Source organism: Hoplias malabaricus, chromosome 9 (assembly GCF_029633855.1).
Source record: "Hoplias malabaricus isolate fHopMal1 chromosome 9, fHopMal1.hap1, whole genome shotgun sequence".
NCBI lineage: Eukaryota > Metazoa > Chordata > Actinopteri > Characiformes > Erythrinidae > Hoplias > Hoplias malabaricus.
The window spans coordinates 3,754,780-3,767,660 of NC_089808.1; the positions used below are offsets into that span (position 1 = coordinate 3,754,780).

General features: G+C 44.2%; 1 protein-coding gene across 2 annotated transcripts in view; it reads left to right on the plus strand.

Moving 5' to 3' along the window:
- The window catches only part of kdm6ba (lysine (K)-specific demethylase 6B, a), a 96,777-nt gene that overhangs the window by 47,277 nt on the left and 36,619 nt on the right, over positions 1-12,881 (plus strand). Inside the window, exon 4 of one of the 2 annotated variants that reach the window (XM_066680440.1) lies at positions 3,774-3,928. The exons of the other annotated variant lie outside the window; for it this stretch is intronic. The gene's annotated coding sequence lies outside the window, so the exon portion shown is untranslated. The remainder of the gene's footprint in view (positions 1-3,773; positions 3,929-12,881) is intronic. 2 annotated transcript variants of the gene reach the window in all.

Here is a 12,881-nt window from a genome sequence, read left to right on the forward strand (position 1 = left end):
GTTTGTAGTATGTAACGTTTGGTTGGTTACTGTCTACACAGCTTTGTGATATTATTTATTTCTGACGATTAATTCAAAATGTATTTTAAAGCCTGAGGATCTCAAACACGAAATAATAGGATCTAACACAAAAGTTGAGTTACTGTTGGTAGTTGCTGGCTGTTTCTCTCTGTCTGTCTCTGTCTCTCTCTCCCTCTCTCTCTCTGTCTCTCTCTCTCTGTCTCTGTCTCTCTCCCTTTCTCTCTGTCTCTGTCTCTCCCTCTCTCTCTGTCTCTCTCTCTCTCTCTCTGTCTCTGTCTCTCTCTGTCTCTGTCTCTCTCTCTCTGTCTCTCTCTCTCTCTCCCTCTCTCTCTGTCTGTCTCTCTCCCTTTCTCTCTGTCTCTGTCTCTCTCCCTTTCTCTCTGTCTCTCTCTCTCTCTCTCTCTGTCTCTCTCCCTTTCTCTCTCTCTCTCTCTCTCTCCCTTTCTCTCTGTCTCTCTCTCTCTCTCTCTCTCTCTCCCTTTCTCTCTGTCTCTCTCTCTCTCTCTCTCTGTTTGGCTGAGAGTCAGCTATTCTTATGTATTATTGTTCCTTCCTCTACCAACTCGACCCAGCAATAAATCAATAAAGCTGAAATTACGTAATGTGGAGTCAGTGTTGCACACTCAGCCCTTGTGTTTGTGACATTGTCTGTCTTTTCTTCATCCCTCTTTCATTTTCGATGCCTCTTACACTTTTTTGTCACTCGATGCAGCTGATGTATGCGTGTGCAGCGTTGAGCACGTGTATTAGAGGAGTTACGTCTGCTGTCAAAAGACGAAGCACTGACCTGTACATAGATGCATTTCAGGACTAGCTTTAGTCTCTGGGGTTTGTTTAAGTCTTTTTGGGTGTGTATTTGCATATGGTGTAAATCTTCATTATGTATGACCTCACTGTACTCAGTGGGTTTTCCATAAGGTCAGTGCTTCCGGATTTCCACAGTGGAAAGCTTAGACTGGTGTGTGTGTGTGTGTGGGTGGTGTGTGTGTAACAGAGAAGCTGATGGAAGTTGACACAGTGAGGAAAGTGTTACAGAAGAAAGCAGCTGGCTCTTTTTTTAATCTCAGTCTCGTTCTCACACACGTGGCCTCATTGCCTCAGATGCTCCAGTGCTGTGCCGTTATTCACCTACTCCCACTGTTGCATGGAAACATGTTTGATTTAGTGTTCAGCCAGTAAAATCAATACAGTGGATTTATTGGTATCGGCATTACCTGTTTGACCATGAGTAATATCCGGAACTGAATAATACTGCATAAATAAATAGAATTCCATGCATGTGCACGGTTTACTTGCTTTTGTGAATTAGAGCAGACCATGACTGTTGAACTGAGAGAGTGTCCCGCTGGCAATGCACTCTGAGAAATTTCTTAAGACAGGAACTTCCTTTAAACATAGAGGTGAACACAGATGCTTTGAGCAACATGAACACAGGGCTGGACAATAGTTAAATTTCCTTTTCAATATTTCAGTACAGTAATCCCTTGCTACTTCGCGGTTCATCTTTCGCGGATTCGCTACTTCCTGGGTTTTTCCAAGGGGGGCTTATGGCTGCTATATCGCGGATATTGAGGGAAAATCTAGGAAAACCGTGAAAGATGAATAGCCAAAGTATTTCATTATTATTTACGTGTATTAGACTAGGCCTGTACGTGACACAATATATCTATCATTTACAAGTGTTTCTTACGTACAGTACATGTGTTGTTCACGTCCACATCCGAGTGAAATTTACTGACGCTAAATCACAGCTTAGGAATGACTCTATTAAAGAAACTGGTGGGATATCACATGTAGTTCCAGCTGAAAAACATTAGAGAACGACTGTTTAATGCAAAGGGTGGGTTGTTAACAGCAACAGGGAGGGGTTTAAAAGTCCAAACACAGGGCGTCCTTGACTTACGACGTTGATCCGTTCCTACGTCGCGTCGTAAACCGATTTTCGGTGTCAGAACATACTGTACGTAAATAACATACTGTAAGCACTGATCCTATCCTAACACCTGTCATCCTTGGTCCCGAGCCGCGTAACCGTGTATTCTTCCACCACGCCGCGCACACCAAACACGAAGTTCACGTTACGACGTTTACGACGCAAAACCACTTACGTCCAAACAAGGCATTATACAGTAAATGGGAGATGTGTCGTAACCACGAAACATCGTAACTCGGCACTGACGTAACCCGAGGACCTCCTGTACTCGTTTCCTCTACTTCGCGGAAATCCGTTTTTCGCAGGTGGTCTTGAAACGCACCCCCCGCAACAAACAGGGGATCACTGTATACGTTATTTACAGCACCTGTCACTGACTGACGTAGTTTAAAAATATATTAATGTTGACAAAGCCTATAGATTTATATTTAATGGTGATGTCATGTTTGTTGTTTGTTCTTGGAAGTTTTTTAAGTGGATTTTATACAGCTCGTATATATATCAGAATTATATCGTTTGACCCACAATTAAGAAATATATCATGGTGTATACCGTATCGTCCAGCCCTACACGAACACAGTTTCACAGTACGCTGCAGTGCTCTTTATAATGCCTCAGACATAAGGCAGACAAGCCTTAATGCCACCCCAGGCTCGTGTAGTCATGTGTGGCCGCGTACAAGAAAAACACTTATATATCTAATATCTACAGCAGTGTCGAGGCTTTATTATTGGCTCCTACCTCAAAAGTTGCATTCCGCTAATGATGCAGCATTTACAGGGTGCCTGAACATGACTGCTGTACCGTTTTAGGGTGAAATGACAAAAACTGAAGTCTAATATAACTGTGGCTTTGAGATTTTTCAACTTTTAATGAACACAACTGGAAACACAAAAGTCCAGGCTTCGCAGTCACAACATAGCACCCTCTTCTACATGATGTCTTTAGCAGTGTAACTTTTTTTTTATTACTATTCTATCAGATGTATAGCTTTGGAATCAGAATAGTTTTTTTTATCTTTGTCATTCAACATCGATCCATGCTTTTGTTTTTCATCCACAGAAGAATACCTGCTCTTACAGGTGTGAACGTACACTCAGTGTTTACGTGGGCAGCGTGGACCCTGTCTCTAAACACATCAGTGACAGATATATTACCATAGTAAATGATGTCATAAACATAAACACGTGCCTTATCCGCGTTTGTTTTTCAGTCCAGGAGAGAAGCCGTGAAAGAAAATGAAGTGTTCCTTCCGCTTTTCCAATCCCATCTCCAATCCAATCCCATCTGCCTGAAACCCACATACACACACACACACACACACACACACACACATGCACACAGCTAGAGCCAGGGAGCAGGGGGAGGAGATAGAGGAGAGGGGTGACAGGGATTGGGGGAGGGGCTGTTTAGAAAAACTGATGAAAAAAAAGAGCCAGGGAAGCAGGCTGCTCTATAGCGGGGGTTGGGCTTAGGAGGTCTGTGTGTGTGTGTGTGTATCTGTGTGTGCGTGTGTGAGATAGGGGGGGAGAGAGAGAGAGCACTCAGCTCCTTTCTTTGTTTGACTGCTGAATGGAGAAAAGCCAGAGAGAAAGAGAGTGTGTGTGTGTGTGTGTGTGTGTATGTGTGTGTGTGAGCCAGAGAAGGATAGAGCGATAGAGGGAGTAAGGGAGGCAGCAGAGGGAAGGAGTGAGAGAGATACTTTTTATATGTATAAATAGAAGGAATTCTATTTATTTATTTTTTTTGTGGTCAGGTGGATTTCCTCTTGATTTTGAACTGTGTCAGCTTTTGCATGGTTTGTGTTTTTGTGTGCCAGGGCTGTGCGTGCGTGTGCGTGCGCGTGCGTGCGTGCATGTGTGAGGGGGGTTTAAAGGGAAAATAAGAGGAGTGGAGATTTGCTGAGCTGGACTGACGCTGACTTTGCGACTGGCTGTGGAATTACTGCCACTGGGACTAGCACTTGAAGCTACGGTAAGATATTTTTCATTTCTCTCTCTCTCTCTCTCTCTCTCTCTGCCACTTTCTTGCTGTGTCACTCACCCTTTAACAGGCATTTAAACAAAGCTGCTGGACTTAGCATGCCTGCGTCGGGCAAACTCAGCAAAAGCACAAGCCCCACAAAGCCAAGTAGAGGGAGAGAGAAAGTTAGACGGGTCTTTTCAGCAGGAATGCTGCACAAAGGGGGATTGTTGTGGAAGCCTTTCTGTTTATGTTCATACTGTCACACATTTCACTGCTAAGGAAAGAAGGGGGAGAACAGGGAATGGAGAAGATATTCTCTTGTTCTCATCTCTCTCTCTCTAAAGACTGTTCTGCACTCTGCTTTGTTGCATGGATATTGATGTGTAGACTTTATTTATTTATTTATTTTTAACATTAAGAGTCTAGCTGCTGTAGTGCAGTGTGTTTCTTCGTTGGTAAATGCTCATGTTTTGTTTTGCTGAGTCTATAGCTTTTTAAAATGTTATTTCTGTAAAAATAAAGCTGTTTTTGTTCATTTGGATTCTGTAATTGTGTGTGTTTTGTGAACGTAGTGTTGCAGTTTGTGGTTTTTCCGTGTGTTTGTTTTGTCCACCTCAGCAGTAGGAAGTGGCCATGCATTTGGTTTTTGGACAGACTGTGGAGGGAGAACACTAACTGGTGTGAAGCCCAGCACTATGGTTACACTATGTGTGTGTGTGTGTGTTTGGGTTCATGTTTGGCTTTGCTTGTGCCCATTACCGGCGTCCCGGAGTGTTGTGATAAATCAAGAGAGAGTGAGTGTATGTTTTTGTGTGTGTGTGTGTGTGTGTGTGTGTGAGAAGATGAACACTTGCGCTGGGTGTGTAGGTCTTGTCTCCACCCCTCATTAAATCAGTCCACTTAGATGAACAGAGGGAGGGAGGAAAACACACACACACACACACAACAACGGAAGAATGTTTCACATCACTGTCATTATCAGTTCAGCTGTAACATGATCCCTTCACACACACACACACACACCCAGAGAGACAGAAAGTAACCTACATCCCCAATCTGTGAAGCACTGTGTTAGTGTCCTATTACCCCCCACTTAAATGCAGCCCCCCTTTAATTGCCTCATTATTCATTATCTGCTGAACAATATCATCTCACTCTCTTTCTCTCTCTTCTTTCTTTTCTCATTTTATTCTCTTTGTTTGTGCATTTTCTGCCCTTTCCCTCGATCGCTAAACACAGGCCAGCGCCACTGTCTGTTCTGAAACAGATCTGACGTAGCGTCGCAAGTGCCGACTCGGATCAGCGTTAGAGAGAGAGAGAGCTAGAGTGTGTGTTTGTGTTTGCATGTGTTTGTCTGTGTGTGTAGCCCTTAGGCTGATTCTGCTTTTAGCCTACATCCCAATTTGGGTTCAGTAGGACCTGAAAGAGCTCAGACCTGCTGTTACACTCGCTGTGTGTTATCAGCCTGTGTGTCGTGTGGTTCCTGTATTACTGACACAGGGAGATCTTGTGTGACACATATTTACTGCACACTGGGATTACAGGATTCAGAGAATACTGTGTTTGTGTTGATATAATACATATTTTTGTACATAATATATTAATGTTAGTAATATTTATAAGGTACATTTAATGTGATCTATGATTGTATTCAATCTCATTCATTCTGAGGGGTGTTTTTGTGCTGATGTGCACACTGAGAGGTGTGTGTGTGTGCGCGTGCACGTGTGTATGTGTGTGTGTTCACCCCTTGTCCCCCCCAGGCCAGGCCCGGTTGCCTGAAGGAGGGATTGTGCATTCAGTGGAATGGACAGAGAAAGAGAGACAGACAGTGGGGGGTGGGGAGAGAGGTGGAGGGAGGGAGGGGAGAATGATTGAGTGTACTGCCGGAGAAGAAAAGAAGGCGAGAGAGAGAGAGAGAGAGAGAGAGAGAATGGGGGAGGGGTGCTGCTGCTTGGGTGAAGGAGTGAAGGGGGAATAGGGAGAGGGAGAAACACACACACACACACACACACACACACACACATGTAAACACACGTTTAAGGACTGAGGAGACACAAGACTTGTTTGGAGGAGAGCAGAGTTCTACACATAAGAGGAGGGCATTGACAGATCATTGGAGAAATGCCAGTGAGAGAGAGAGAGAGTGTGTGTGCGCTGCTGCTGACTCTGCACATGCTTTCTATGTCAGATAGTGTTTTGATCTGTTTCGTTCTTGGATTGGCTCCTCTCTCTTTTTCTCTTCTCTGTTTCTCGCACTCATATCATTATCGTTGGCTTGTAACCTGATCCCTCACCCACACACCTGTGTTTCCTGCCCCTCCCTTCCCTTACCCAAGTCCACTGAGAATAGGGGAGTGATCTGTGTGTGCGTACGTGCTCGTGTGTTCTCTTTTTGATAAAAGGATTTTATCAGCGAGGGAAAGGTTGAAGTTTAAGTTCCATTTACATAATGTGTGTTTGTGTGTCAGTAAGCCATAGTAACTGCAGCGGGGGGTTCTTTCTGACAGCCGAGAGAGAGAGAGAGAGAGAGCGAACTGTGTTATTATATGCATAAATTGCCTGAAATTCAAAGGACAGTCAGCCCTATGGCTTTCCAGAAGTACTACTTTATGACACATACTCAGGACTGTCGCTTTAGCTTTGAGTTTTTACCCATGTCTCTAATTCTCCACTGTAACTCTTTGATTTTCTTCCATGTGTGATTTTCTGTCCTCTTTTTTTTCTCTCTCGCTCTCCCTCTCTTCTGCTCCTCCTCCCTTTGTTTGTGTGCTGCACTCCAGCTTGTCTGACAACCCTAAAGGAACAGTTTGTCTTCTGTGTGTGTTTCCATTTCACTAGAAATGTTGTCATACAGTTTGTCGTGGGGGATGGCAACATGCCAAAAAAGTGTGTCAAGATACTTTAATTTATTTATGGTGATATATGATGGGTTATAGACTAATGATAATAGCCTCGCACTAAATTCATTGAAAAAGACGCCACTAATAGGGTTTCTCTCATTTGGAAATTGTGGACTGATTCATTATTTTTCATGCACAATTCATCTGTTGCTAACGATACCATTCAAAAACTTTTATCAAATATAGAAATTGCGACTAGATTTCACTGGATTACTGAGCTTTGCATTTGTAGTGTTTTTTTCTATAGTATATAATATGCATATTACATATTCAGTGAAATGCAGATTGTTCAAGACCTGCTCCGGGTGACTGTCTGTGAGGAGTGTGGTGTGTTCTCCCTGTGTCTGCGTGGGTTTCCTCCGGGTGACTGTCTGTGAGGAGTGTGGTGTGTTCTCTCTGTGTCTGCGTGGGTTTCCTCCGGGTGACTGTCTGTGAGGAGTGTGGTGTGTTCTCCCTGTGTCTGCGTGGGTTTCCTCCGGGTGACTGTCTGTGAGGAGTGTGGTGTGTTCTCCCTGTGTCTGCGTGGGTTTCCTCCGGGTGACTGTCTGTGAGGAGTGTGGTGTGTTCTCTCTGTGTCTGCGTGGGTTTCCTCCGGGTGACTGTCTATGAGGAGTGTGGTGTGTTCTCTCTGTGTCTGCGTGGGTTTCCTCCGGGTGACTGGCTGTGAGGAGTGTGGTGTGTTCTCTTTGTGTCTGCGTGGGTTTCCTCCGGGTGACTGTCTGTGAGGAGTGTGGTGTGTTCTCCCTGTGTCTGCGTGGGTTTCCTCCGGGTGACTGTCTGTGAGGAGTGTGGTGTGTTCTCTCTGTGTCTGCGTGGGTTTCCTCCGGGTGATTGTCTATGAAGAGTGTGGTGTATTCTTTCTGTGTCTGTGTGGGTTCCCTCCGGGTGACTATCTGTGAGGAGTGTGGTGTGTTCTCTCTGTGTGGGTTTCCTCCACATGCTCTGGTTTCCACCCACAGTCCAAAAACATGTTGGTAGGTGGATTGGAGACTCAGAAGTGTCCCGGGGGGTGCACCCCTTAAAGGACTGGTACCCCCCCAGGGCGTGTTCCAGCCTTGCGCCCAGTGATTCCAGGTAGACTTTGGACCCACCGCAGCACTGAATTGGATAAGAGTTACAGACAATGAATGAATGAAATGCAGATAGCTTAGTGTATCCTAAATGCTCTGTTTCTCCAGCTTATAAGTGCTTCCACCTCTCCACTTCTGCTAATTAATCTCTTGGAGATAAAACATTCAACGCATCCATTTTCTTTACATATTGATATCTGTATGTTCCGAGAAGAATATTTTGATATAATGTTACATTAATTACCTGACAGTGATAAGTACCAGCTCATCCACCTGTAGCCTCTCATTAGTCAGCTCTCAGTATGTTCTTCTTTGATCATTTATTTCTGAAGGAAGACTCTGAGACAATGATTCATTATTCAGCCATTAATTCCTAAAGGTTATGTCTCCAGTCCGTCAGGAGCACACATCGTATACAGAATCGTTTGATTGATAAGATCACATTTATGAAGACCAGTGCTTTCAGTCATCACAGACTTTACAGCGTATGCCCCTCTTCTGTTGGTTGTCATCATGGAAATGAATGGAGCAGTAAGTGCTGTGTCTTTTCCATTCAGTAAGATAGTCTGTGTATATAAATATTAACTAAGAAAATATCAGAACCTTCCATTTCAGAACGCTTTCAGTAAGTGGAAAGATCCCCTTTGTTCTTATTTCTCTCGTGTCTGATGTCAGTAGTAAATATCAGACACTCAGATAAAATGTTGCCGTATTGAACTCCACCAAATGGCCGTCCTGTCCTGATGCAGTTTGGGGCACGACCCTTGTTTGACCCCGCTGACCCATTATGGATGAGCATCTCACGTTACTGAAATGGAGTCATGTGATCAGCCTGTTGGGTTACGCTATTGATGGAAGAAATGGCATTGAGCCAATCAATGAAAGAGATGAGCCCCACATTAGATCAAGTGTGTGTGTGTGTGGGGGGGGGGTGCTCTTTTCATTATCTTTCTTCTGTTATTCCCTCTTTCATTATACTTTTCTCTCTTTGTCCCCTCAGAGTCTCTTCTACTTTTTTTTACTCTTGTTGTTTCCATCTCTGCCTGTCTCTCTTCTTTTTCCTTTGCCCTTTTCTCTCAGCATATCTCTCTCTCACTTCTCGGCCCCTACTCATTCTGTCTGTAATCCATTCACTCTCTCTAGTGTATAACCCACTTCTCCACTGATCTCTGAACTCTTGTATAAGAAAAGTGTGTGTGTTGCAAGTGGTGCTGGTCAGGTGATAAGGAGTGGTGTGTGTTCGCTGCATCAGTGTAAGAATTGTTGAAAGTTATCTTGTCATGCGTTTTGTTAATTGTTATCATGGTATTGAACTTTTCATGGAAAATCATTTCTAATCAATTACTGACCGCTTTGTGTGCTGTGAGTGTCCTGAATAATCACTGATGTTCCTTTCTGTGTATATCTGGATGAATGAGCACATTCATTCATTCATTCATTGTCTGTAACCCTTATCCAGTTCAGGGTCGTGGTGGGTCCAGAGCCTACCTGGAATCATTGGGCACAAGGTGGGAACACACCCTGGAGGGGGCGCCAGTCCTTCACAGGGCAACACACACACTCACACCTACGGACACTTTGGAGTCACCAATCCACCTACCGACGTGTGTTTTTGGACCGTGGGAGGAAACCCACGCGGACACAGGGAGAACACACCACACTCCTCACAGACAGTCACCCGGAGCGGGAATCGAACCCACAACCTCCAGGCCCCTGGAGCTGTGTGACTGCAACTCCTACCTGCTGCGCCACCGTGCCGCTGAATGAGCACATTTCTTTCATAATAAAGAAAGCCAGAATTACACAGGACGTTGTTTAACACCACATTGATTCATTCATGATGTCAATGCACTGTAATTCATGCTAATCAGGACATGAAGCAATGCAACCACACCATGTGATTCCATCTGTATTGTGTGGCTTATGGTGAATAAATTACAAAATGCTTTGTGTGTGTGCGCGTGTGCGTGTGTGTGGCCTACTGAATTTCAACAAAAATATCACATCATTATGAAAGTACAAAGTGCAGAGTGTAAGCTGCGGTGCAAGTCTATGTTCATTGCTTTCTGCTTATGTGTGTGTGTGTGGGGGGGTGTTAAACGGCATAATGTTGGCTTTGTCTCTGTTTTTCATTCTCAGAGATTTCTCAAACATTCTTGATATCTCGAGATGTATGTAAGTCTTTCTAAGTTTGTCTCTCATCTCTCTCTCTCTTCTCTCTCTTTCTCTGTCTCTCTGTCCCTTTCTCTCACTGTTTCTCTGTCTCTCTCTCCTCTCTCTCTCTCTGTCTCTCTCTCCTCTCTCTCTCCTCTCTCTCTCTCTGTCTCTCTCTATCTCTCTCTCTCTCCTCTATCTCTCTATATTATCTCCTTGACTGTAAGAGCTTGTTCCAGTGTTTCATAGCTCTGACTGTTATTGTCATTGTTAGGAATGCATAATGAATATAATAAAATCTAAATATAATTTAAATCTTTGTACACATTTAAAAAAGGTTTCTAGAAATGATGTGAGACAGATGCGGATGGGTGGAGAGACAGTAGAGGAGGAGATGTTGGTCTTGGTACTAAATATTTAGCCTCATAAATAAAATGTCAGGATCTACTGGAGCATGGTACGTTCAGACAGTGTGTGTTTGTTATAGAGTAGTTTTGGAAAGTGACCTCCCTTAGGGTCTCCCTCAGAGCAGAAGGGAGAGGTGTGTGTGTGTGTCAGAGGACTGAATTTAGTAGGGCTTTGGAAGCCCCTTGCTTGCTCCATTTGTATTACTGGCACTTCTGTGTGTGATGTTTATATGTAGCCATTTGCTTGCAGTTATAGGGGTGACTCCTGCTGGGTGTGTATGAGTGTATGTGTGTGTATATGTGTGTTAAATAGAACAGTAGTGTGATTTCACACCTCTCTCATTCTCTCACCCCAACCCCCTCTCCCAGCAGTCCACAGTAGCTTGGTGCATGTGTGTGTGTGTGTGTGTCATGTCATTGGGTTTTGCCGTCCTAGAGTAACCCTCCCCCACCAGCTTATATGCACGCATGCGCAAGCTCCTTCTCTGTTCTCCATCTTTCTTTCTCTCTCTCATCGCTCTCCGTCTCCCCCCCCCCTCTCTCTCCCCTCTCTCTCTCTCTCCATTGAGCCATGAAATCTAAATCTGTTTCATTTTTATTATAATTCTGACAATAAGTACAAGGCCAAAGCTCTCCCTCCGACTCCCCTCTTCCTTTCCTTCACAAATATGTTTGTGTGCAAGTGTGTGTTCTGTCCTGTTTTTTTATATTTTCTTTTCTCTGTCTCAAGCTCCTCCCCCAGGGGGAGACAAACAGGTGTGGAACAGATTGTTCTGCCTCATTTCATCAGCCTCTGTAGGCACAAACACGCATATGTATATATATGCACACACAGTGGAGGTGATCGGGTCAGAACGTAGGCTTTGCCGTTCAGAAGAGGAGCACAAAAAGAGCCAGGTGGTTTTGTGTGCATTAGTTACAGGGAGTAGACTGTAGAAATGTAGGAAGTGTTAGTTCAGAACTATGTCATCTGTTTGTGAAAAAAAAATCACACGTTTGCTGTGTGATCGTATGCACATGCATGACTGCGTATACGTGTGTGAGAATGTGTGTGTGTGTGTGGTCTTAGGGGGAGTATAGAGGAGCATGTGCAGGTCATATGTGACTCAGAGATAGAGGGCCTTTGTGGTAATGTGTAAAGGGCTTTAGAGTAAGCATCTGGAGCTACTGATGAGTACAACACACGTCTGCTAAAGCACATCTTCACCCATTCTTGCGGTGATGATATCTATTGTAACACACATGCACATATACAAAGATGAATTCAGAGAGTGCGCCCACATACAGGTGTTTTTGCTGCAAAACAGATTGAGGAACCTGGTCTTAACTCTTCTGGGTGCTTTTAAAACGAAGAAACCTACGACCCGAGGCTTCATGTCCTCCCAACCTTGCAGAGTGTCTGAGTGTGTGGTGCTTGGCCTAGGCTTATCCCTGTGCATTTAACGCTGCTGGAATGTGTGTCAGTAAAAACACGCCTGAAGGGATTTTACTTTTTAGTTTTAACTGTGTGATTTATACCAGAATCTGATGCCTAGAGAGAGTGTGTGCACACCTAATATAGAAGGCATGTGCGAGCCTGTTTGTACACCTCAGCATCTGTTTTTTTTACCTGACTGATTGTGGAGAATCATGTTGGCTGTTTATGTGTGCAGACAGCCTGTCATTTGTCTGGTCTGTGGAGGCTTGTGTGTGTAGCAGTATATGGAAAGTCGGTCTGAGGAAAGGTGGGGGGAGAGACTGTGTTTTGTTGTGGGATGCTGTCTGCTTTTACCCTGCGACAAACTGCTGTTATGTGGTCAGTAAAGTCCGTGTGTATGCGTGCGTCTGCATGTGTGTGAAATAAAGAGGAGGGGGGGGGGGAAGAGGGATGAGCCACACCCTCGTAAATGACTGACAGATGTTCAGTATGCCTTTAAATATTCATGAAAGTGTTCCAACACGATCATTCACACATTGCATGCTTTGTTTTCAAAGCTTGTCATGACTCGGGACACACGTGTGTCCCCAGTATTATATCTGTGAGGATGTAATATCTTGTGTAATATTTTTCCCAAATGATAAACCACTACACACAGTGTTAATCACTCATTCTATAATAAACACAGATAATGCATTTGTTAAAACTGTGAATGTGTGTGTGTGTGTGTGTGTAAGTTTGCATGTCTGTGGTTGTGATCTTCATAAACCAAACTTGGCTGACCATGACCTTTTCAAAAGACGTGTGGCAAAAGTTCACACACCCAAAACACAACCGCAGTCTCACCCTCCACACACGCACTGGCTTTCTGCAGCCCACACACACATTCACAAACACACACACATACATACACACACTCCCAGAGCAATCGGGGTCAAAGATGTTCCACAGTTAATGGACAGACAGACGTGGGTAGACAGACAGGTGATAGACTGATGTTCTTTCAAAAAA